Source organism: Corvus moneduloides, chromosome W (genome assembly GCF_009650955.1).
Source record: "Corvus moneduloides isolate bCorMon1 chromosome W, bCorMon1.pri, whole genome shotgun sequence".
Taxonomy (NCBI): Eukaryota; Metazoa; Chordata; class Aves; order Passeriformes; family Corvidae; genus Corvus; species Corvus moneduloides.
The window spans coordinates 15722922-15748684 of NC_045510.1; the positions used below are offsets into that span (position 1 = coordinate 15722922).

General features: G+C 46.7%; 1 long non-coding RNA gene across 1 annotated transcript in view; it reads left to right on the top strand.

Annotated features, from left to right (window-relative positions):
• LOC116437354 overlaps positions 1 to 25763 on the top strand; it is a 400531-nt gene that overhangs the window by 548 nt on the left and 374220 nt on the right. The window contains exon 2 of the long non-coding RNA XR_004237262.1: positions 17305 to 17309. This is a non-coding gene — a long non-coding RNA (uncharacterized LOC116437354). The remainder of the gene's footprint in view (positions 1 to 17304; positions 17310 to 25763) is intronic.

Consider the following 25763-nt stretch of genomic DNA (forward strand, 5'->3'; position numbering starts at 1 on the left):
TTTAGGATCCGGCTGATAGAAGCGAAAGGCATAGTGTAGGCTTGTCCCCCCTGTAGCCATCACGGCCCTGGGTTGGGTGTGGGAGTTAACCCCAAGGGTTTGAAAGCCCTCGAGCTCTGGCAAATGGACATCACTCACATCCCTGAGTTCGGCCGACAGCGCTATGTCCATGTAACAATTGACACTTTTTCACACTTCCTGTGGGCTACCGCTCAGACAGGAGAGAAGGCATTGCATGTGGAGCGGCATCTGCTCTCTTGCTTCACAGTAATGGGGATACCCAAAAAGATCAAAACGGACAATAGGCCAGCATACACCAGTGGTTGCCTAGCCAGATTTATGCAGCAGTGGGGGGTAGAACATATCACAGGGATCCCACACTAGCTCACCAGTCAGGCAGTGGTAGAGAGAGCCCATCGTACACTAAAAGAATATCTGGGCCGACAGAAAGGGGAAGAGATGGAACCAAGTAAATGGCTAAGCAAAGTGCTATTTACATTGAACTTCCTCTCTCTGGCTGGGGATAGGAAGGAGCCTCCAGTGGCAATCCATCAGCAGACGGTTTGTAGGGGAATCAAACAGGCTCTTCCAGGAATCAGTGTTTTGTACCGTAACCCTTGAATGGGGTTGTGGGAAGGTCCCAGCCCAGTGCTATTTAACGGCCGAGGATATATGTGTGCTTCCTCCCCAGAGGGACTGCTGTGGGTGCCCAGCAAGTGGTGCCGTGCTACACATGCAGGACCCCGAAGCGAGAAGGCGCAGTCAGCATCAGCTCCTAAAGAAAGTAACGCCACTACTACAACATCTGGAACTCTGGGACCCCCGTCCCGAGAAGCCTTGGGAGAGGCTGCAGACGTGGCTGAGTGAGGGGGCTGAGAACTTGCCAGATCCACCACTCTCTGTAGTGGGGGAAATAGCGAGACCCTGTGGCGAATGTAGTGGCTGCCCTGGGTGGTTGCTAGTGACTTGCGGTGGTTGTTGGCGGACCCTCTGGACACACAAGCTAACGTTAGAAAGTGGGTGGCATATGTGCCCGCCTTGTGCGGACCGTGATCGAAGGCGGAACCAAGAAGGGGAGCCGTGTAAATTCTTGGGTATAGCACCAGAAACAGAGGTAGAGTGGGGAATTGTTTTTGACTGTCTTGAGACAAGGGCATTGGTGGACATCTTTGATCAGCTGTCCGCCCATTTAGACCGAGTGAAGGCAGTACAGGGTGTGGCAGTGTTAGGGCGAGAGCGTAGCACACAGATTTGTGTCCCGCAGCAGCATGTGGTGGCCCCCGAGCGCTGGGAAGCGACAAAGCAGTGCTGGGCCCACAAACATTCTAAGAGGTTTGCTTCTCGTAAGCATCCTAACCGGGTCCCACGCAATGTTGATGGCAATCCAAAAGAGACAAAACATGTGGGTCACCCTAGCTAATTTAAAGGGGCAAGACTCTATGTGTCTGAGCCTGGCCACGCCAGGGGACCCATTTCGCACCTGCTTAATTGGGGTCCCATATTTTAACCTGCAAGACTTTCAAGGGATGCTAGACAACAGCTCCTTGATAGGGAACGCCACAGGCAATGGCAATTGTTCAGGGCTGATTGGACTCAAGCCTGCGCAGCAGCGTGCCTGCTGGCAAGGTGCATTCTTGAAAAGCATCAATGTCACTATGGGGACACCCGAAGAGTTAGATCTACTGGGTTCCACAAACCAAACTGGGGATGGTTACATGACATTCGAGCCGCCCACTACCAGTCAATTAAATGTTAATAGGTGCCTTTGGGCCACTGTTGACCCTCTTGCACACTGGTTTCTGAGAAACTATGAGTCCGAAGCAATTGACCCTTGAATCAACCTCACGGGCCAAGGCCTGAAACGCCTTCCCAGTGGTACGTTGTTAATATGTGGGGACTGCGCGTGGAATGGGGTTCCCGCCAGCCCACATGGGGGACTGTGCTACTTAGGGAAATTCACCCTGTTCCACCCAAACCTGCATCAACTCTTAAATATCACCCACTGCACTGAAACCAGGGTATGGCCTTCAGTCCATGAGCTCAAATGTGAAGGGACTGAAGAGCCCGTCTTTTGGAGTTGTAGTACAATTTGGCTAGCATGTATGTTTGTACCTGGTGCTTCAGCAGCTAGGGCGCATGCAACATTACATAAACTTGCTTGCTGGGTGAGGGATGAGCTAAACATAACTTCGCAGATGCTTGATGAGCTAAGCGCAGATGTTACTAGTGTTAGACATACAGTATTACAAAATCGAGCAGCCATTGATTTTCTACTATTATCCCACAGCCACGGCTGTGAAGATTTCCAAGGTATGCGCTGTATGAATCTTTCTGACCACTCTGTCTCAATTCACAAGCACCTCTCTGACCTCCAGAGGGGCCTGCGCAACCTTCAGGAGACAGACGACCCTATTGGAGATTGGCTTAAGGGTCTGGGTATCACTGGATGGCTGCATACCTTGGTAGTAGAAGGCTGCCGATTGCTATTTGTAGTTATATTAGGCTTAATAGCAATTGGGTGCATTTTTTCTGGCATTAAAGCGGGGCTGCGAAAGATTATCAACCAGGCCTGGGTTGCCCAAAAAGAAAACGGGGGATGTGTAAAGGGATTCCTTGTAAAACAGGGGCATATGATACCCCTGGAAAGATTGGACAACCCAGGGTTGCTGAGGAAAAATCCCTGAACTGGCCTCTGGCTGCAGGCAAGCCTGGATAACACCTGGCTGCAGACAGCCTTGAAAGTCCTTGGCAAAGTTATACACTGGTCAGCTCCCCCGCAGATTAGGGGCCGTCTAGAGGGACTGGGGCGTGAATCTTTGCAAAGTAGATATAAGCTTGTATAGGTAAACAATAAAGCGGAGAACAATGCTCAAATCATATCAGTGTCTGCGTCGTTTATCTGGCCGGCTCTCCAGCACTCGGGACCTCCCCCCTGCAAAACTCGTCCCTGCCGTTCCAGCCTGCAGTTCCAGCCTGTGGTTCCAGCCTGCTGTTCCTGAGGGTCCGGCTGGACACCAAGATCGACTGCCCAGGGGTTTGTGAAGCTTTTGTTCCATCCCTTCCCAGGATCCCAGGCCACCAGTGCCGCGTGCTCCCCGAGCTCACTCCGGAGCACCCCCTGCAGCTGTGGGGGAACCATCGCACCTGCCCTGCTCACCGGGAGCCGCCAGCGCCCCTGCCGGCTGCGACCAGAACTGCACCCAAGGGGAAAGGGCCTGACAGCCGAGAAGGCTGGCACTGGGTTTGTGATTGTTTGCTGTTACTGCCATAGTTATTCTTGTTTGTTTGACTTGTTATACACATATATAATAGTAAAGAACTGTTACTTCTATTTCCCATATCTTTGCCCAAAAGCCCCTTGATTTCAAAATTATAATAACTCGGAGGGAAGGGGGGGTTGCATCTGCCATTCCAAGGGAGGCTCCTGCCTTCCTTAGCAGACACCTGTCTTTCAAACCAAGACAGCTTCCATTAAAATGCCAATTAATGGCCAGTTACTACTGCCATCTAAAGGTGGCAATTGAGTACAAATCCAGCAATTGTTCGTATTAAGAGCTTTGGATACATTTTGGACTAAAGTTCCATGCAAATCGTGGGGCCGCCCTGAGTCATGGTTACCAATTTTGTGGATAATGGACATGAAAAGAACATTTCAAACCACATCATCCTGATTTGTATTAGTCTCATCAGTCTCTGTTTTCCCAATGGTTTCAGGAGCAGAAGCCTTCTTAACTCTGGAGTAGTGGATCCATGGTCCCTTGCCAGCAACCTTGACTGCAGTGAGGGTGGTCTGCAAAACTTGGAACAGTCCTCTCTACTTAGCTTGCAAGGGGTCACTGTTCCACCATTTAACATAGACCTAATCTCCAGGCTGGAATGGGTGGGCAGGTGTGTCCAATCCTATTGGCCTGGATGACACGACAAATCTTTGGAGCTTCTGCAAAGTGGAACTCAGAGCCATTAAGTACTTCTGCAAATCATTTCTACCCTTCATATGAATTTCTCCCAGGATATATGGAATCTGATATGGCCTGCCATATAATATTTCATAGGGCCTTATGTTGTCTCTCCGCCTTGGTTGTATGAGGATTCTCAGTAAGGCTATAGGCAAGGCCTGAATCCATGCCATGGATGTTTCTTGACAGATCTTACTAATCTGGGTTTTAAGCGTTCCATTCATATGTTCAACTTTACCGCTTGCTTGGGGCCTGTATGGTGTGTGCAGCTCCCAAGTAATTCCCAGAATCTTGCTAACTTCCCTGACAACTGTTGCAACAAAGTGTGGTCCCCTATCTGATGACATTCCCAAAGGAACCTCAAACCTTGGAATTATATGACTGAGCAAAACTTTCACCACCTCCTTTGCTGTGTTGGTGCGACAAGGGTAAGCCTCAGGCCATCCACTGAAGGTGTCAATCAATACCAATACATACCTATATCCCTCTTTGTCTGGTAACTCAGCAAAATCTAGTTGCAATAATCTCCACGTAGATCTCCTGCTTTCATTATTCCTAACACAACTCTTTTGCTCATGTAAGGGCTGTTTCTACAACAGATTTCACACTTGCTTGTTATAGATTGTACAGTATCAGTCATTCCCCTTCCTATTACTACCTTCCTCAGATGTTTCAAAAGATTTTCTGTTCCCCAATGAGTACTTTCATGCTCTCGTTGCACTATTTCTCAAAGGAGCAGGGGTGGAACCACAACCTGTTCCCCTGGGGTGACAGCCCACCCACTTTCTTTAACCTCAGCCTTAAGAAACCTAATTAACTTGTGGTCTCTCTGATCGTATTTTGGGGTAAACTGAGAAATCTATTTCTTTCTGTGGTACCACTGCAAGAATGCCTTTTCCTGCAACTCCTTTTGCTGTTTCGTCAGCAAAGCGATTTCCCAGTTCAGGAGTTGTTTTCCCTTTTTGATGACCTCTGCAATGCATAATAGCTACCTCTGTAGGCTTCCAAATACTCTGCAGGAGTGTGAGGATCTGTTCAGCCTGTTAATTTCATTACCTTGAGCAGTTAGCATCCCTCTCTCCTTCCAGAAGGCTCCATGGACATAGACAACACTAAAGGCATATTTGGAGTCAGTCCATATGTTCACATTCTTTCCCTCATGCAGTTTTAGAGCTCTCATCAGCGCAATGAGTTCAGCTTTCTGTGATGATAAATGTGATGGAAAGGCCTTCGCCCTGATTACCTTATCCGTGGTGGTCACTGCGTAGCCTGTCATTCTCTTACCATTTCTCATGAAGTTGCTTCCATCGGTATACAGTTGCCAATCTGAATTCTCTAGAGGCACGTCCTTCAGGTCTGGTCTGCTGGAATAGGCCTCTTCTATTGTCTGCAAACAGTCATGCTCAGGCACGTTGTCAATTAATGTACAAGACAAAAACATTACAGGGTTTACAACAGATGTTGTTTTTAGGGTAACATCATCAATGAGCTGGATGCAGTCATCTTGCATTTCAGCTGCAATTAAGATATCATCAACTGTTATAATGCTAGATTTAGCTTAGCAGGCTGTAGCTTCCTAAGAGCTCAGAGGGGCTGCTTGAGCAATGCAACTCAGTCATCATCCCATAGTCCATTTCGGACGGCCCCACAATCTTGCTCTGGCCAGCTAGCAGCGTTACAATGCAGTGATGACAAAAGAGGTAGAGAAGGGTCTCCCCACATGGGTTAAGAGGATTTTAATCTTACATCTTGTCCCAGCGATCTCCGGAGGTAGAGAGACCTCGTGGTCTGGGCATGGGGGGGGGTTTTGTCAGGGCCCAGAGGCGGTCCCTGGGCAGGGTTGGGGTACAGGAACCAATAGGGAGAAACCGAGGGAGTGGCCAAGGCTAGGGCAGGGAACAGGGGGAACATGTGAAATAGGAAAAGCAATGGATTAACAGATCGCCACAATCAACATATTGAAGAATAACCCCTCCTGGTTCTTGTCTTCTCCAGTCCTCCAGCTCCTTTGCTAGCTGGTTTCTGAATATTGTTCGGCTGTTTTTGAATCCCTGAGGTAGAACTGTCCAGGTGAGCTGGATTTTCCTCCCTGTCTCAGCATTTTCCCACTCAAAAGCAAAGAGTTCTTGGCTATTCTTATGCATAGGAATACAGAAGAAGGCATTCTTGAGATCCAAAACAATGAACCATCCTAATTCATCTGTCAGTGTGGTCAAAAGAGTGTAGGGGTTGGCTACAACTGGGTGTATATCCTCTGTTATTTTGTTAATCCCCCTTAAATCCTGCACTAATTGATAACTCTTACCATCAGCCTTCTTTACTGGCAGGATGGGTGTGTTGTATCTAGAGTGACATTCCACTAATAACCCAAATTTAAGGAACTTCTCAATTATAGGTGCCAATTCCCTACGACCTTCTAACGTCAAAGGGTATTGCTTCTGCCTTACCAGTGTAGACCCTAATTTGAGTGTAATACTCACAGGCTCAGCTCTTTAGGATCTCCCAGGAAAATCACTGGCCCACACTATTGGAATGACAGCATTTTCAACTTCTTTGGGAATTTCTCCATAATTCTCCTGTATGAAGAGGGCAGCCACTTTGACAAATTAAGTTTCAGGAATTATAACTTTCACTCCCCCTTCTTTGCAAACTTTGATTTCTGCTTCTAATTTCTCCAATAAATCCCTGCCCAATAATGGTTTGGGGGAGTTTGGCATGTAAAGCAATTGGTGAGTCATCCAGTGTTTTCCCAACTTAAATTTTAGAGGTTGGAAGAAAGGCCTTGTTTCACTTACCCCTGTGGCACCAATCACATTTAAAGTATCTTGACTCAGTTTCCCTTTTAAAGTATTTAATGCAGAATATGTTGCTCCCATATCCACCAGAAATCCAACATCATCTTTCCCCAGCTTAGCTACAACCAAAGGGTCCACTCGGGGTGTCACCTTCGGTCCCCATCAGTTGCCATTCACAGCTAATTCAGGAGCTGGGGGTGTCCTTTTCACCGGCATCAGACTCTCATTCTTCCAATGTCCCTTTTTCTTGAAAATAGCACACCGATCTTTGTCGAGAGGAGGAGTACTCCTTTTCGACGCGTAACATGACTTTCCCTAATCACCCCTTCTATTCTGCTGGCATCTACCCCTATCTGTTGAATCCCTGTTTTGATATACTTTCCAAGCTATGTCCAACAATTTACCTATGTCATGCGTCTCATTCATCTTTTGCAGCTTTTTCCTTATGTCATCTGCAGATTGGCCTGTTGCAGTGGGGATTACTGTAACACGCATATATCAAACCAGGAGTCCCGTGGAAAGGAAATATATATGGACAGACAGATTCTTGATAGCTGTTTCAGAGAGATGTTTATTTCTCCAGCCGCATGGCCGGGGCTCTGCAGAGGAACTGTTACAGTCACCGGACCAAGGGTCCTTTTGCCCGCGCAGGGGGACACAAACCAACCAATGGGGAACAAGGCTGACCAGGGGCAGGGAAACTCCGTGCCTGTCCCCTCAGGGCCCCTCTCCCAGGGCTACACGGCGGGGGAGGAGACCCCAACGCCGGCCTATAAACAAATAAGCTAGGTGGGTCTGATCTGCAGGTGCCTCAAGGTCCAGATTTGTGTATTTTCATGCAGCCTCTTTAAGCCTATTCAAGAAGTCTGTAGGAGTTTCATTTCTGTCTTGTCTGACTTTGTATAATTTGGACCAATTCACTGTTTTAGGCCAAGTACTATCCAATTCTGATAACATCTTAACCTTGCCATTTGTTCTGCCACATTAGGGTCCCAGCCTGGGTCATTTAAAGGGAAAATATCATTCACTGGCCGTTGAAGATTTCCAGCTATAATTAGAGTCTCTATAGCAGATATAGCAGTCCTATTAACCATCTCTTTTTCTGTTTCATCTAATAATGTGTCCAGCATTGCATTCAGATCACCCTAGTCTGGGTTTTGTGTCTTAATAGCCCTATCTACAAGATTAGCCACCTTCTCTGGATTGTCTCTATACTATCCAACTGAGGCTTTCCAAAGCTCCTGTTCTACGAGGGAAAATGGTGTTTTTATGTAAATTACACTCTGATTCCCAACAGCCCTCCTTAAAGGGACTTGTATGACAGACTCTTCCCTTTCTGATTCTTCCTTTTTAGATCTGGTGTGCTTTGCTACTGGACTAGGTGCTTCTATGGCCTGTCGGGTTGTCTTTCTGCTTTTCCTCCTGGCTACAGTGGCTGCAGCAGCTTTGTCCTCGGTTTCATCTTCCGAGGAACTATCTGCATCTGAGCCATCCTGCTCGCTTTTAATCGGGGCTGTTCCGCTGGTACTGGGTGTTGCATCAGCCAAGTGCTGGTCGGGGGGTGCCCCCTTATCTCCCGTGCCAGCCACCTGGTGAAGCGGGGGCAGTGGCCAGGCCTCCTCTGTCCACAGCCCAGGGGCTGCTGGAGGCGGTGGCAAGCCTGCCCCTGCCTCCACCCCCGTTGCCGCCTCTGGAGCTGGCAGACGCGGTGGTGGCGGTCCTCACCCCCAAAACCCCACCAGCGGGGGTGGCAAGGGGGGCACTCCATTCCCCATGAAGCTGGCATCACCATGTCCACATCAGCCGTGTCTGACTTATCAACCCAGATCGGGCTAGCAAGAGGCTTCTCCTTTTTATCCTTTCTCTTCCCTCTTAAAACCATCGCAAAACAGTCTTTCTTAGGTTCATATGCCTCTGATCTGTTTAAAAATGTGATAACAGCTATTATAGCATTGGCTTTCGTAGGTAGTGAAATGTAAGAAATATTATGTATTAGAATATGTTAGGAAATATGTGCATGTTAGTGTACTAGATTGAAAACAAACCACTGGGAGGCACCAAGCCAGAATAACAATTTAATGGGGAAATTAAAAAAAAGGAAAAAACTAAAAGAAAACACTGGTTGAAACTGACAGAGTCAAGATACAACCTGACACCCTGTTAGGCAGGGTGGTGGTAGCAGTCTGGTAGAATGGTGGCTGCAGTCCTCTGAAGTGGTGGTCCTGTAGAAAAAGGGTCTGCTCTTCCTCAGAAGGTCCAGTGGTGGCTGTGTAGCTCCTGTCCTCTGGAAATCCAGTGGAAAGGTTGTCTCCGGTGTTCAGAATCTCAGATTATATCCAAGATGGAATGCTTGGTTCCTCCCTCTGGGTGGAGCATCTCACAATGGGATAATGAGTCATGAGGCCAAGTGTTGATTAGGCTTATTAACAGAAGATAGTCTGGAGGGAGTTATCTCTGAGTCATTCGGCAAGACAATGATGGGCCATTAACAGAAAGATAGTCCGGGGGGAGGAGGCAAGGAAACACTGCCCCACCTGGTTTCAACAGCTCATGAAGATGGTAGTAGAATACACTGCAACCCAGGACAGTTAAGAATAACTTTGCTATGCAGACATTTACTAGTTAACATTATAACTAGGGTTAAAGTTACAAGATGATTATATCGCTTGAGTTATAAGATACCTATATAATTTGAATCATAACTTTCTATACAATGTAATAGCTAGTATATGGTTAACTAATCATTTAATGCTTAAATAAATGGAAAGCCAGGTCGTTAATCTCAAAAATAGACAAGTATAGCTAGATAAGAGAAGCAGCAGGATGTGCTAATGAGAATGGAATTCAAACCGGTTGGACCCAGAAAGACCTAGGAACACCATAACTGCGCATGCTCCAAAGACAAAGTTGAAAAGTTCAGAACGAGGAAGAACTCAGGCCTTCATCGGATAAGGCCTCCGAAGATCCCTACAATCATAATATGCATGCTCTAAAAGGCGGGTCAGGGGAGGGACTATGTTAATCCCTTCTAAAAAAAAATTGTAAATTATTTCTCAGAAAAAAACTATGAATATGCATTTTGGTTTATTAATATGCATGATGTTAAAGCATATAACCTGGAAGTTTGTGTAAGTATGCATGCCTCTGGCTATGAGCTAAGCACCCAGTGCTGTCCATTTGCTTTAAATGACCTTTGTCCCCTATTGTCCCTTGTTAAATTTATAAAACCCCAAAAAGAGGAGTGGGCTTCATTTCTCACAAAAAATATTGTAAATAATTCCACATATATTATTCTTTCCATCATCTCTGTGAATGGAGTTCTGATAATAATTCTATTATTAATTCATTTTCTAAACTGCTGAAGGGAGGCCAGGTTCCTCCCCCCTCTAACTTTTGCACCAGCCAGACCTCTGTAGAAAGCCAAACCAGTTCTTCCGTGATAAGAGATGTCCTTTTACCCATTAGGGTATGCCAATGTTTTAATATTAAATCTAACAGGGATTCATTGGAGTATACGTATCCCATGTTTCTATTTATAAACAGGAAAAAAAATGCTGAGAAAAGAGCTATCAGCTGCAGTCTGACCCAGGAACTGAACTCAGCTTTCCAACTCCCTAATCGAGCTAACTATGTGCTATACCTCTAACAAGCAGTGACATTGCAAAAAATGGACTATAAAGAAAGCAAAAGAGTGCACGCGCAAAAAACCTTCCCCTGCTGGGATTTGAACCTGCCACCGATTCAATCACCAGCACTTTACCCTCTTCACCACAGGCTAAGCTGTGCAGTGGCAGTCTTAAGGCAGTGTTAAGACAAGGGCGTCCTCCTCCCTCACACCTCCTTTGTATGGGAATCGGGCATCAAACAAATGACTGAAAGTTCCCACCCTGCTGTGGGTCCCTCTGGCCCCTTCCCGCTCCACCAGAACCACAAGAGATCTCTAAATGCAGAACCCGCAAATGCTAGCAATAAAATACCACCTTTTCATCATGCCTTCCTTCCGTGACGGATTTTTTGGAACTTCCGCAATTTTGCAGTTTCCCGGACCACTGCAAAAACCCCTGCTTTAAAATGCCGGCAGAGTGGGGGGGGCAGGGTGGTTCTAGATCCAAGAAGCTGTATCCAGAAGTCCCTCGTCCTGGCGGAGTCCGCCAGAAACTGATGCCTTTTCGCTGTTCCTAAAATCACGAGCCAGACATAGTTAGGGTGATAAAACACATTACCTTTATAAGGATCCTTAGGTGCACAATTCGCCAGGTGAAAAACACCGAAGATGCACACACAGCATAATGCGTATACAATTTTTATAGGTTTTGAAAATTAGCACATCTGACAAGAATCCCCAATTAGAAGCATAGTTGGTGATGTAATCCCCCCAGTTCAACTCATTTTCAAATTCCCCCTCCTCTAGATAGGGACTGTGTTTATGAAAATATGTCTCAAAGAGCTGGTCTCAACCTTGATTGCCAGGAAGAACCAAGATAGGATAGGAGCCCCGGACCCCCAGCTTGGAACCTTTGGAATGTGTTTTGTCTTTCTGCTTATCAGGTAGGGTAAGGAAACATACTGGAGCTCGGCTACGAATACAATAATAGGCTACAGAGCTACAAATATATGTGTAAAGAATACAGAGAATATACAAAAGAAAAAAGGCAAAAAAATCAATTTGGCATCACCATGGACAGGCAGGTGTTCAGTCATCTCCAGGAGAGCAGGGACCCATCACAGGCAATGGTTACTTGGGAAGACAAATGCCATCACTCCAAATGTCCCCCCTCTTCTTCCTTCCCCCAGCTTTATATACTGAGCATGATGCCATTTGGTCTGGAATATCCCTTTGGTCAGTTGGGGTCAGCTGTCCTGGCTGTGTCTCCTCCCAACTTCCATGCACCCCCAGCCTCCTCCCCAGCATGGCTGTACGAGGAAAAGAAAATGCCTTGGCTCTGTCTAAGCCCTGCTCAGCAATAACGAAAACGTCTATATCATCAACACTGTGTTCAGCACAAATCCAAAACACAGCCCCATACCAGCCACTGGGAAGAAAATTAAATCTACCCCAGCCAAAACCAGCACAGTGCCACATCTACATGTCTTTTAAATACCTCCAGGGATGGTGACCCTGGGCAGCCTATTACAATACTTGACCACCCTTTCAGTGAAGAAATTTTTCCTAATATCCAATCTAAACTTCTCTTGACACAACTTGAAGCCATTTCCTCTTGCCCTATTGCTTGTTACTTGGAAGAAGAGACCGACCCCCACCTCGCTGCAACCTCCTTTCACGTAGTTGTAGAGAGCAATAAGGTCACCCCTGACCCTCCAGGCTAAACGACCCCAGTTCCCTCAGCTGCTCCTCATCATGTTTGTGCTCTAGACCCTTTACCACCTTTGTTGTGCTTCTTTCGACACATTCCAGCACCTCAATGTCTTTCTTGTAGTGAGGGACCTAGAACTGAACACAGGATTTGAGCTGTGGTCTCACCCGTGCCAAGTACAGACGGACAATCACTTCCCTAGTCCTGCTGGCCACACTATTTCTGATACAAGCAAGGATGCCATTGGCCGCCTTCGCCACCTGGGCACACGCTGGCTCATGTTCAGCCACCTGTCAAGCAACATACCCAGGGCCTTTTCTATTGGGCTGCTTTCCAGCCACTCCTCCTCAGGCCTGTAGCACTGCAGGGGGTTGTTGTGACCCAAGTGCAGGACCCGGCACTTGACCTTGTTTAACCTCATATAATTGTCCTCTGCCCATAGATCCAGACTGTCCAGATCCCTCTGCAGAGCCTTCCTACCCTCAAGCAGATCAACACTCCCGCCCAACTTGGTGTCATCTGCAAACTTACTGAGGGTGCACTCAATCCCCTTGTCCAAATCACTGATAAAGATATTAGACTGGACTGTCCCCAATACTGAGTCCTGGGGAACATCACTTGTGACTGGCCACCAACTGGATGTAACTCCATTAACCACCACTCTGGGTTTAGCCACCCAGCCATCTTTTTACCCAGCAAAAAATATACCCATCTAAGCCATGAACAGTCAGTTCCTCCAGGAGAATGCTGTGGGAGACAGTGTCAAAGGCTTTGCTAAAGTCTAGGTAAACCACTGTCATGGTTTAGCATAGTTTGGGGTTTTAGTTAAGGAGGGCTCCATCAGCCACCAAAGTGATTCTTTTGCAAAGACGTGCTTACAGCTTCCTCTAGACCCGACAGAACCTATAAACTGGCTAGTTTGAATATTGGCAACTTTGTTAAGCCACTTAAGAAGCTTGACACACCTCTGTGATCCACATTTAGGAATGAACAAAGCCCGGGAAACCACTATTGCTTCCAGCTTTTGGACAGGTAACTTGGGGGCCCATGGCTGATATCTGGTGACCCCGACGTGATAGGGAGGAGAAGAGAGATCCAAGAGGCAGGAATTGTGCAGCAAGATTCCTTTATTTAATAATTTTACAACTCTTTTAGAGAATTTTTTCTTCATAGTCTAATTGGTCAAAGGATCAGCCACCCCTTGGGGGTGATTGGCTAAAATCCTAAAACATCCATTGTCAAAATATTTTTCTACTGTACTATAAACAAAGCCTTGCAAGGTCCCAGGTGTTCATAGTTTATAGAACTCTACTAATATCTTCTGTGAGAATGGCTGCTTTGCTTTGTCCTAATTCTTATCCCACAGAAGGAAAATAAGTAAGTAATGGATATTAGAACTAAACCACTACACTTAATTGGTGTTTCCGCCCGGTTTACTAACTGAACCCGCTACAACAACATCCACAGCTTTTCCCTTATCCACTATTGGGGCATCTTGTCATACAAGGAGAAGCAGGACCTACCTTTCCTAAACCCATGCTGACTGGGCCTTATCACCTGGTTGTCCTGTACATGTGTCTTGGTTTGAAAGACAGGTGTCTGCTAAGGAAGGCAGGAGCCTCCCTTGGAATGGAAAATGCAACCCCCTTCCCGCCAAATTATTATAATTTTGAAATTAAGGGGCTTTCAGGCAAAGATATGAGGAATAGGAATAACAGTTCTTTACATAGATATATATATATAACAATGCAAACAAACAACAATAACCACAGCAGTAACAACAAACAGAACCAGAAACCCAGTGCCAGCCTTCTCGGCTGTCAGGCACTTTCCCCTTTGGTGCGGTTATGGTCACAGTTGGCAGGGGCGCTGGCAGCTCCCAGTGAGCAGGGCAGGTGCGATGATTCCCCCGTGGCTGCAGGGGGCGCTCTGGAGTGAGCTCGGGGAGCATGTGGTAATGGCAGACGAAAAGCTTGCTTCACAAACCCCCTGGGGCAGCCGATCCTGGTGCCCCAAGCAGAACCCTTGGGAACAGAAGGGACAAACGCAAAATCCTGGATGATAGACGAGATCTATCAAACTCCAGAGCTGCAGTGGAAACCCTGGGATGTCTCGGCAGGCAGAGGGGTGCAGGTCTAGAGTGTAGCGAAACTCAGAGCAGTGGCAAAAGAAAGGTGGGGCAGGGCAGCTGTGGCCCGGCTCCCAGGGGGGCAGGGAAAGGCAGGCTTGGGATCCCGGGGTTTCTCCCTGAGGCACCCGAGCAGATGGTGAAAAGGTCCCTCTTATAGTAAGGAAGGGTCTTGATACGCGGAAAAGACTACTACTGAAATAAGTAGTAAAGTAGGTATGTTTATTCCAGCGATGGGACGCATGGGGGATAATTCCTCTAAAGTCATGCGTGCTGACAGCTGAATTCAGCTTGGTATATATCAAGTTACAAGCTCCATATTCATTAAGCTTCTCAATACGCTTATAAATATTCATCACCTAGCCCCGCCTAGCTTCGCTTCTTATTACAATGAGCCCAAAAGTCATTTACATCCGTGTTGCGCTTGCACAGTGTTGTCTGGTGGTCATGGGCAGGGGTCTCTGGGATGAAGCAAAGGTCTTCTTGAGATGAAGTAAAGGGTCTTTCTCCTTCTGAACTTTTCACCTTACTTCCCTGTGCATGCTCTTTATGTCCCTGGCTCAAGTCCAAACTTCAAGGCTGGTTTAAGTTCGTTTTAGGCTCAAAAACAGGATCTTTGATCAAGAATCCTTCCCTTTATCAATACTCTTCTATCTTCTCATCCTGCTTTGGTAGTGTCTTGGGGTGACTTTGTGATGTGTATCCCATATCGCTGCCCCATGCCCAGAAAATTAATTTTGTGCCTTTCTGTGCTTTTAAACTGAGCCTGAAAGGAGGGAGGAAAACCTGAGGAAAACTTCTTCAAAGTAGTTTGCAGCTTGTTCAAGGTCACACAGAGATAGAGACATTTTTTTTCAGCTGTGGCAGGAGAGGGAGAGCGGGGAAAGCACCTGGCTTGATTTTGGCCAGTTTTTTCAGCTCCTTTTTCTTTCTCCAGAGAGAGACGGAGAGTTGGACTTTTGTTTTCCTGGGACTTTGTTTTTTCCCTTTTTTTCCCTGCTGGACTCTTTAAACATCAGAATACATTGGGAGGAATTTCCAACAAGGCCTTGGCCCTGGAGGTGGGCCCACCACCCCGTCCCAGCTCCAATGAGGGGGAGAGAGAGAACTACAGAAGGACTCTGAAATTTTCCCAGGTTTCTCTCAGCAGAGTGAGAGGTTTTATTATTTAGCATCATTATCACTTTTCCTGTGCGTTTGTTAAATAAATAGTCTTTATCTCTTTCCTTCGAGGAAAATTTTTTTTTTCCTGAACCTGGTGGGGGAGGGGTGGTTGTGACCTGCCTTCTCTCAGAGGATATATTTCTAAATTTGGCCAAACTGGAACAAATTTAGTGGCGCCCAACTGCGGGGCTCACAGGAAAGTGAAAAGCCTGTGATAATTACATTTTGGTCTGAATTTACTTATTTTGTGTTGGGGTAAAATAGTCACCATGTTGGTTGAGTTCATAACGTTTCTCTGGCTTGATATATTCATGTATTTCTGGTCCGTAGGCTTAAGGTACTATTCCCGTTCTGGTCCCTGGCCTATTTGCCTATGCACAACTTGGTCCGATCTTAACGTTGATAAGGAATTTTTGCAGAGCAGGGACACGAATTCGGATTTCTATTTTGCTGTGCTCGGTGATAATGATTTATAAGAAGTTAACAGAGGTACAGGAAGCTGTTCGAAGTGTGTATGATATGTGGTTTCTCCGTCCTAACCCCAGTCCTAGCTTAAGTAGCCTGTTTTGGGAATTTATTAGTAATTGCACCCGGATTGTTAGAAGAGGAGGAGACGGGGTTTCCCTCCTCTTTAAATTTGATAGGTTATCGTTTGAGAATGTTCAGTATCCCCTGGATGTTAAAGACATCATCCTCCTGGTATTTAATCTGGTAATCATCCTCTATATGATTCGCAGCTTGTCTAGAATAAGAGCTCCGATTTCCAGGGTGACTGCTGAGACACCTGACCCAGAGGTGGAAAATCCTGAGTGGTGTGGGAAATGGGAGGGTATGGGCCAAATCCTGAAGAAATTCTCTGACCAAATGGTTTGCAATTTCCCCCCTGAACAATTTCAGAAACCAGCTGACGTGAGGAAATATCTGAAAGAGAAATACAATGACAATTCTAATGAGAATAAGCTCCTTGCAATATGCTGGGCTTTGGCATATGCCTATCGCACACTGCAGCAGATAAAGGGAGAGGGGCAGGAAGATAAATCAGCAAAGCCTGCAGACACCCCAGTCACTCAGGCTGAAACCAAACCATACAGCAACCCCAAACCAGATGGAGAGTCTAAGCCATTGACAGTAGCTCCTGTCACGATAAAAAAGCACACAACCAAAACTGATCGCCCAGTGAAAGATGAGGATAATGCAGGGGAAGGAACCTCAAAGCCATTACTGACTCAGGCACAGAAACCATTACTGTGTCCATGGCCATAAAGGACCTTCGTAGCCTAAGAAAGGACTACACCTGAAGGTCTGATGAATCCATAATAAGTTGGATGGTCCGTATTTGGGATGCTGCAGGTGATGATGTGATGCTCGAAAGTGCTGAAGTGAGGCATTTGGGATCCCTTTCACATGACCCAGTTATCGACCAAACAATGATAAGGAGGGATGACTCTACCAGTCTCTGGAGATGGGTCTTGAATGGTGCGAGGGATAGATATGTGTGTGGAGATGATCTCTATATGCAGCAAACCCAGTGGAAGACCATGGAACAAGGGATCCAATGTCTGAGAGAACTAGGGGTGGTAGAGATTGTCTTGACAGATGACCCAGGATTGAGGAGTCCAGACCGGGTCGGAGTTAATCCATTCATGTGGCAAAAACACATACGACTTGGGCCACAAGAATACACTTCTGCTTTAGCAATAATGAAACCAGATTACGGTGTGAATGAGACTGTGCGGGATATGGCAGTGAAGCTCCGAGCATATGCAGATTCCGTACAAGGCCCAACACATGCAAGGATCGCAGCTGTGGAAACACGTGTGCAGAAAGTGGAAGATAAAATAGAGAAGATGCACCAGGAACTCAAGAAGGAGATCAAAGAGGGCCTTCTCCAAATCTTGGCAGTACAGATCAGAGATTCTGATGCCAAATGTGGACGTTCCCCAGAGAGAAGGTACATCCCACGAAGAGAGCTGTGGTATTTCCTGTGTGACAGCAGGGAAAACATGAGGAAGTAGGGTGGACAATCTACTTCTGCTCTGGCAGCACGAGTGCGTGAATTGAGGGAGTGCAAGTCTCAGAAAGGAAGGTCTACCAAAAAGGAAGTAGCTCCAGTTGCCTGTAGCCAAATTGCAGGAAATGATGGAAAAGACAATGACATGTCCGATTCCCATGAAGGAACCTCTAAGATACAGGCCCAGGGAAAGAAGGATAACCAGGCATAGAGGGGCCCTGCCTCTAGCCAGGTAGAGGCTAGGGAAAACCGTGGTTTTTGGACTGTGTGGATTCATTGGCCTGGTACATCAGAACCACAAAAATATGATGCCTTGGTTGACAATGGTCCACAGTGCACAATAATCCCATCCCAACATGTGGGGGTAGAATCTGTTTCTATTTCTGGTGTAACAGGTGGATCACAAGATTTGACCCTGGTGGAAGCTGAGGTGAGCGTGACTGGAAATGAGTGGAAGAAACATCTCATTGTGACGGGTCCAGAGGCCCCGTGCATTTTGGGCATAGACTTCCCCCAGAAAAGGTATTTCAGAGACCCAAAGGGACTCAAGTGGGCTTTTGGAATAGCTGTTATGGAGACAGAGGGCATTAAGCAATTGAACACTTTGCCTGGACTATCAGAGAACCCATCTGCAGGAGGCCTTCTGAAGGTGGAAGAAAAAAGAGTACCAATTGCTACCTCGACAGTGCATTGCCGACAGTACCGGCAACTCGAGATGCTGTGATTCCCATCCACTAGATGATCCATGAGCTGGAGAGCCAAGGGGTGGTCAGCAAGACCCACTCACCCTTCAATAGTCCCATTTGGACTGTGGGCAAATCAGAAGGAGAATGGAGATTGACTGTGGACTATCGTGCCTTGAATGAAGTGACTCCACCATTGAGCGCTGCTGTGCCGGGCATGTTGGAGCTCCAGTAAGAGCTGGAGTCCAAAGCAGTGAAGTGGTATGCCACTATTGACATTGCCAATGCATTTTTCTCCATTCTTCTGGCAGCAGAGTGCAGGCCTCAGTTTGCCTTCACCTGGAGGGGCATGCAGTACACCTGGAACCGACTGCCCCAGGGGTGGAAGCACAGTCCCACCATCTGCCATGGACTGATCCAGACTGCACTAGAAAAGGGTGAGGACTCAGAACATCTGCAGTACATTGATGACATCATTGTGTGGGGGAACACGGCAACAGAGGTATTTGAGAAAAGAGAGAGAATCATCCAAATTCTCCTGGAAGCTGGTTTCGCCATCAAGAAGAGCAAAGTCAAGAGACCTGCTCAAGAGATCCAGTTCCTGGGAGTGAAATGGCAAGAATGACGGTGTCAGATTCCCACCGAGGTCGTCAATAAGATCACAGCAATGTCTCCACCGAACAACAAGAAGGAAACGCAAGCTTTCCTAGGTGCCATAGGCTTTTGGAGGATGCATATTCCTGAGTACAGGCCGATTGTGAGTCCTCTTTACCTGGTTACCCGCAAGAAGAGCGATTTCCATTGGGGCCCCGAACAGCAACAAGCTTTTGCCCAGATCAATCAGGAAATCGCTCACGCCGTAGACCTTGGCCCAGTCAGGACAGGACCAGAAGTGAAGGATGTGCTCTACTCTGCAGCCGTGAGCCATGGCCTGTCCTGGAGCCTTTGGCAGAAGGTGTCTGGTGAGACTCGAGGTCGACCACTGGGATTTTGGAGTCGAAGCTACAGAGGGTCTGAAGCCAATTACACCCTAACAGAGAAGGAAATCTTGGCAGCCTATGAAGGGATCCAAGCCGCCTCAGGGGTAATCGGTACTGAAGCACAGTTCCTCCTGGCACCCCAACTACCAGTGCGGGGGCGGATATTCAAAGCAAAGGTTCCCTCTACCCACCATGCCACCAACACCACATGGAGCAAATGGATTGCTCTCATCACACAGTGCACCTGTATCGGAAACCTGAATCGCCCAGGGATTTTGGAAATAATCACAAATTGGCCTGAAGGTGAAAACTTTGGTCTCACTGATGAAGAGGAACAAGGACCAGTGACACATGCTGAAGAAGCTCCACCATACAACCGACTGCCATCAGAAGACACACGCTACGCTCTTTTCACCGACGGTTCTTGTTGCATCGTAGGGATGAAACGAAAGTGGAAAGCCGCCGTATGGAGTCCCACATGACGGGTTTCAGAAGCTACTGAAGGAGAAGGTGGATCAAGCCGACTCGCTGAACTCAAAGCTGTTCAACTAGCCCTGGACATTGCTGAAAGAGAGAAGTGGCCAAAGCTTTACCTCTACACTGATTCATGGATGGTAGCCAATGGTCTATGGCCATGGCAGCCAATGCTCTATGGGGATGGCAGACAATGCTCTATGGAGATAGCTGGAAAAGTGGGAAAAAGCTAATTGGCAGCATAGGGGAAAACCAATCTGGGCTGCTGAGGAGTGGAAAGACATTGCTGCCTGAGTAAGAAAGCTAGTTGTGAAAATCCGCCATGTAGATGCCCATGTCCCCAAGAGTAGGGCTAATGAGGAACACCAAAATAACAAACAGGTAGATCAGGCTGCAAAGATAGAAATGTCACAGATAGACTTAGATTGGAAACACAAGGGAGAGTTGTTCCCAGCTCAATGGGCCCATGATGCCTCAGGTCATCAGGACAGAGATGCCACCTATAGGTGGGCATGAGACCGAGGGGTGGATCTAACCATGGACAGTATCTCCCAGGTGATCCATGACTGTGAGACATGCACTGCGATCAAGCAAGCAAAACTAGTGAATCCCCTGTGGTATGGTGGGAGGTGGTCCAAATACAAGTATGGAGAGGCCTGGCAGATTGATTACATCACACTGCCTCAAACCCGCCAAGGCAAGCGCTATGTGCTCACAATGGTAGAAGCCACCCCTGGATGGCTGGAGACCTACCCTGTGCCTCACGCTACTTCCCGGAACACCATCCTGGGCCTTGAAAAGCAAGTCCTTTGGAGGCATGGCACCCCTGAGAGAATTGAATCTGACAACGGGGCTCATTGCAAGAATAGCCTTATTAACACCTGGGCTAGAGAACATGGCATTGAGGGGGTGTACCATATCCCTTACCATGCACCAGCTGCAGGCAAAGTGGAACGGTGCAATGGATTGTTGAAAACCATTTTGAAGGCACTAGGTGGGCGAACTTTCAAAAATTGGGAGCAGCATCTAGCAAAGGACACCTGGTTAGTTAACACCTGAGGTTCCACCAATAGAGCGGGTCTAGCCCAATCTGAACCCCTGCATACAGGAGATGGAGATAAGGTTCTACTAGTGCATGTCAGAGGTCTGTTAGGAAAGACTGTTTGGATTAATTCTGCCTTGAGTACAGACAAACCCATCCGTGGGGTTGTTTTTGCTCAGGGACCTGGTTGCACACGGTGGGTAATGCAGAAAGATGGAACAACATGTTGTGTACTGCAGGGAGATCTGATTGTTGGGTGAAAACCACCTGTAATGTGGAATGCCTGTATACCACTGCTTGCTGAGTTTCACCGTCACTGTTTGTACATCGCTGTGTATATATAAGTATAGATGTGTTTGCTATATATATATGTATGTATTGATGTGTGTGTGTAGAATTAGAATATATTAGTTTGGGCATTGAGCCAATGATATGGGATAAGGGGTGGAATGTCTTGGGGTGACTTTATGATGTGTATCCCATATCGCTGCCCTATGCACAGAAATTAATTTTGTGCCTTTCTATGCCTTTAAACTGACTCTGAGAGGGGGAAGGAAAAACTGAGCAAAACTTTTTCCAAGCAGTTTGCAGCTTGTTCAAGGTCACATAGAGATAGTGACTTTTTTTTTCAGCTGTGGCAGGGGAGGGAGGAAGCACCCGGCTTCCGGCTTTCCAGTCAGATTTTGGCCACTTGTTCAGCTTCTTTTTCTCTGGAGAGAGACTGAGACTTGAACTTTTTTCCTTCCCTGGAATTTCAGTTTTTCTCCCTTTTCTGCTGGACTGCTTCAATATCAGAACACATCGGGAGGGCTTCCCACCGAGCACAGAGGGCCTGGCCCTGGGCCCAGCCCCAGATCCTAGGAGACCAAAGGGAGGACTCTAACACTTTCCCATGTTTTTTCTCCACAGTGAGAGATTTTATTATTTAGCATTATTATCCTTTTCCCGTGTGTTTGTTAAATAAATAGTTTTTATCTCTTTCACTTTCCTTCGAGGAAAATTTATTTTTCCTGAACCTGGTGGGGGAGGGGTGATTGTGACCTGCCTTCTATCAGAGGATATATTTCTAAATTTGGCCAAACCGGAACACTGCTCGAGTAAGAAAGCTAGTTGTGAAAGTCCGTTATGTAGATGCTCATGTCCCCAAGAGTAGGGCTAATGAGGAACACCAAAATAACAAAAAAGGTAGATCAGGCTGCAAAGATAGAAGTGTCACAGGTAGACTTGGATTGGAAACATAAGGGAGAGTTGTTCCTAGCTCGATGGGCCCATGATGCCTCAGGCCATCAGGGCAGAGATGCCACCTATAGGTGGGCATGAGACCGAGGGGTGGATCTAACCATGGACAGTATCTCCCAGGTGATCCATGACTGCGAGACATGCGCTGCGATCAAGCAAGCAAAACTAGTGAATCCCCTGTGGTATGGTGGGCGGTGGTCCAAATACAAGTATGGGGAGGCCTGACAGATTGATTACATCACACTGCCTCAAACACGCCAAGGCAAGCGCTATGTGCTCACAATGGTAGAAGCCACTACTGGATGGCTGGAGACCTACCCTGTGCCTCATGCTACTGCCTGGAACACCATCTTGGGTCTTGAAAAGCAAGTGCTTTGGAAGCATGGCACCCCTGAGAGAATTGAATCTGACAACCGGGCTCATTGCAAGAATAGCCTTATTAACACCTGGGCTAGAGAACATGGCATTGAGTGGGTGTACCACATCCCTTACCATGCACCAGCTGCAGGCAAAGTGGAACGGTGCAATGGATTGTTGAAAACCATTTTGAAGGCACTGGGTGGGGGAACTTTCAAAAATTGGGAACAGCATCTAGCAAAGACCACCTGGTTAGTTAACACCCGAGGTTCCACCAATAGAGCTGGTCCAGCCCAATCTGAATCCCTGCATACAGGACATAGAGATAAGTTTCTAGTAGTGCATGTCAGAGGTCTGTTAGGAAAGACTGTTTGGATTAATTCTGCCTTGAGTACAGACAAACCCATCCGTGGGGTTGTTTTTGCTCAGGGACCTGGTTGCACATGGTGGGTAATGCAGAAAGATGGAACAACATGTTGTGTACCACAGGGAGATCTGATAGTTGGGTGAAAACCATCTGTAATGTGTAATGCCTGTATTCCAATGCTTGCTGAGTTTCACTGTCACTGTTTGTACATAGCTGTGTGTATATATATATATGTATGTATTGATGTGTGTGTGTAGAATTAGAATATATTAGTTTGGACATTGAGCCAACGTTATGGGACAAGAGGTGGAATGTCTTGGGGTGACCTTATGATGTGTATCCCGTCGCTGCCCCATGCCCAGAAATTAATTTTGTGCCTTTCTGTGCTTTTAAACTGAGCCTGAAAGGAGGGAGGAAAACCTGAGGAAAACTTCTTCAAAGTAGTTTGCAGCTTGTTCAAGGTCACACAGAGGTAGAGACTTATTTTTTTCAGCTGTGGCAGGAGAGGGAGAGGGGGGAAAGCACCTGGCTTGATTTTGGCCAGTTTTTTCAGCTCCTTTTTCTTTCTCCAGAGAGAGACGGAGAGTTGGACTTTTGTTTTCCTGGGACTTTGTTTTTTCCCTTTTTTTTTCTCTGCTGGGCTGTTTCAATACCAGAATACATTGAGAGGAATTTCCAACAAGGCCTTGGCCCTGGAGGTGGGCCCACCACCCCATCCCAGCTCCAATGAGGGAGAGAGAGAACTACAGAAGGACTCTGAAATTTTCCCAGGTTTCTCTCAGCAGAGTGAGAGGTTTTATTATTTAGCATCGTTATGCCTTTTCCTGTGTGTTTGTTAAATAAATGTTTTTTATCTCTCTCACTTTCCTTCAACGAAAAAGTTTCTTTTTTCCCGAACCTGGTGGCAGAGGCGTGGTTTGTAACCTGCCTTCTCTCAGAGGATATTTCTAAATTTGGCCAAACCGGCACACATTAGTAAAGCAATTAGCGAAACATCAAGATCTAATTGAGATTTTAGAAGAAATCCGAAAGAATGGGAAAAAGACCTTAGTCACCATCCATCATGACACACAAGAAATAAGCAGAATCTTGCAAAGAGTAAAACAAGATGCAAGTCATAACTGGTGGGACTCCCTTTTCGAGTGGTCACCTACTGCAATTGGCATTCTAAATACGTTATGTCACCCTATAATTGTTTTATTAATTTTGGTGAGCGCTTGCCTTGTGTTGTCTATTATGTTGCTTGTTTGGAACTATAAAGTGCTAAAGAAGTTATCACTTTCAACTACTTTGTCAAATGCACATGGGAAAGCATTAAAGGATGCTTATCGTAAAAGTTTATTAAAAAAAGAATTTGTATATTAGTAAAAGAATTTACTAACTATAGAAAAGGGGGGAATGAATCAGGGGGAGGAGGGGGAAGCAGAGGTTAAGTAATTTGCTAAGAAGCTGTTTGTTAAATACAATGCATACAGGTTGCTCAATGCTTATTGTGCCTACCTGTTCCAGTTTGGCCAAATCTAGAAATATATGCTCGGAGAGAAGGCAGGTCACAACCACCCCTCCCCCACCAGGTTCAGGAAAAAGAAACTTTTTCCTCGAAGGAAAGTGAGAGATATAAAAACTATTTATTTAACAAACACACAGGAAAAGGATAATAATGCTAAATAATAAAATTTCTTGCTGTGTAGAAAAACCTGGGAAAATGTTAGAGTCCTCCCTTTGGTCTCCCTCCTCCTTGGAGCTGGGGCTTGGCCCAGGGCCAGGCCCTCTGTGCTCAGTGGAAAGTCCTCCCGATGTGTTCTGATATTGAAGCAGTCCAGGAAAAAAAGGGAAAAATCCGAAATTCCCGGAAAAACAAAGTTCAACCCTCTGGAGGGAAAAAAAAACGAAAAACGGTTGAACAAGCAAGCAGGGTGCTTTCTCTGCTCCCGCTCTCCCAGCCGCAGAACGCTGAAGCAAAAAAAGAAATGCAGAGAACAAGAGTGTGTTATCTCTGTCTGCATCCTTGAGGGTTTCTTTTCTTCTCTCTCCACTCAGGCTCAGTTTAAAAGCATAGAAAGGTATATATACCAATTTATGGGCGTAGTGCAGTGATAGGGAATACAACATCAAATCACCCCAAGACATAATGTGAGGTCTATCCCTAATACTGTCCCAGCCCAGCTCTGTGGGGTCCCAAGTGCACCCACAGAAGCATAGGTGGGTTCAGTATTATAGTCAGTAGCAAAGAGTCGAGAAGGGCATTTGCGTGTGTTCTGGAAGGAGCATTTATTGCTGCTACACTGTCAAAGGTAGCAGAGGCAAATACGAACACGATCCCCAGGTTCACAGTTTTGTCTGGGGGCGGGGAAAAGGCAGGACTAGGGAACAGGGATCAATGGACAAGCTCTGGGGGAGTGACAAGGGGTAGAGGCTTACAGCCAACCGGGGAATCCAAACTGGGACAGACTAACATAACAGAACAAGCATCCCGGAAGAATTCTTTCTGGTCACCACAACATAAAGTGGTTCTTGTGATACTAGGGACTTGTCATACTGAAAACTCTCTCTCCCTTGTAATGTATGTTCACTGGCCACCACAACTCCTCCTTTCTGTATCAAACAAAAAGGCTTCCCCCAGGGATCCCAGTTGGGGGGATCCCAACTGGATGCAACCCCCCTTCCCTCCGAGTTAATATAATTTTGAAATCAAGGGGCTCTTGGGCAAAGATATGGGAAATAGGAATAACAGTTCTTTACTATTATATATCTATATGTGTATAACAAGGTAAACAAACAGCAAAAACTATGGCAGTAACAGCAAGTAGAACCACAAACCCAGTGCCAGCCTTCTCGGCTGTCAGGCCCTTTCCCCTTGGGTGCAGTTCTGGTTGCAGCCGGCAGGGGCGCTGGCAGCTCCTGGTGAGCAGGGCAGGTGCGATGGTTCCCCCCGTGGCTCCAGGGGCCGCTCTGGAGTGAGCTCGGGGAGCATGCGGCACTGGTGGCCTGGGGAGGGATGGAGCAGTTGTGATACTGTTTTCATAGCACGAGCAAGAAGAGACTTCTCTTTCTAAATGGACTGAACAAGGTTATTATGGAAGTGGTAAACAGACTGAACATCTTAAGGGTTGTCTTTTTACATTGTCAGTGGGAGAAGGGAGGAAGGTGGGGGGAGGAGGAGAGTTCTGAAGGTGGTATAATTTTTTTTCCTTCTTTTAGGTCTGTTAATAAACTTCTTTATATTCTTTCAAGTTTGGTGCCTGCTTTGCA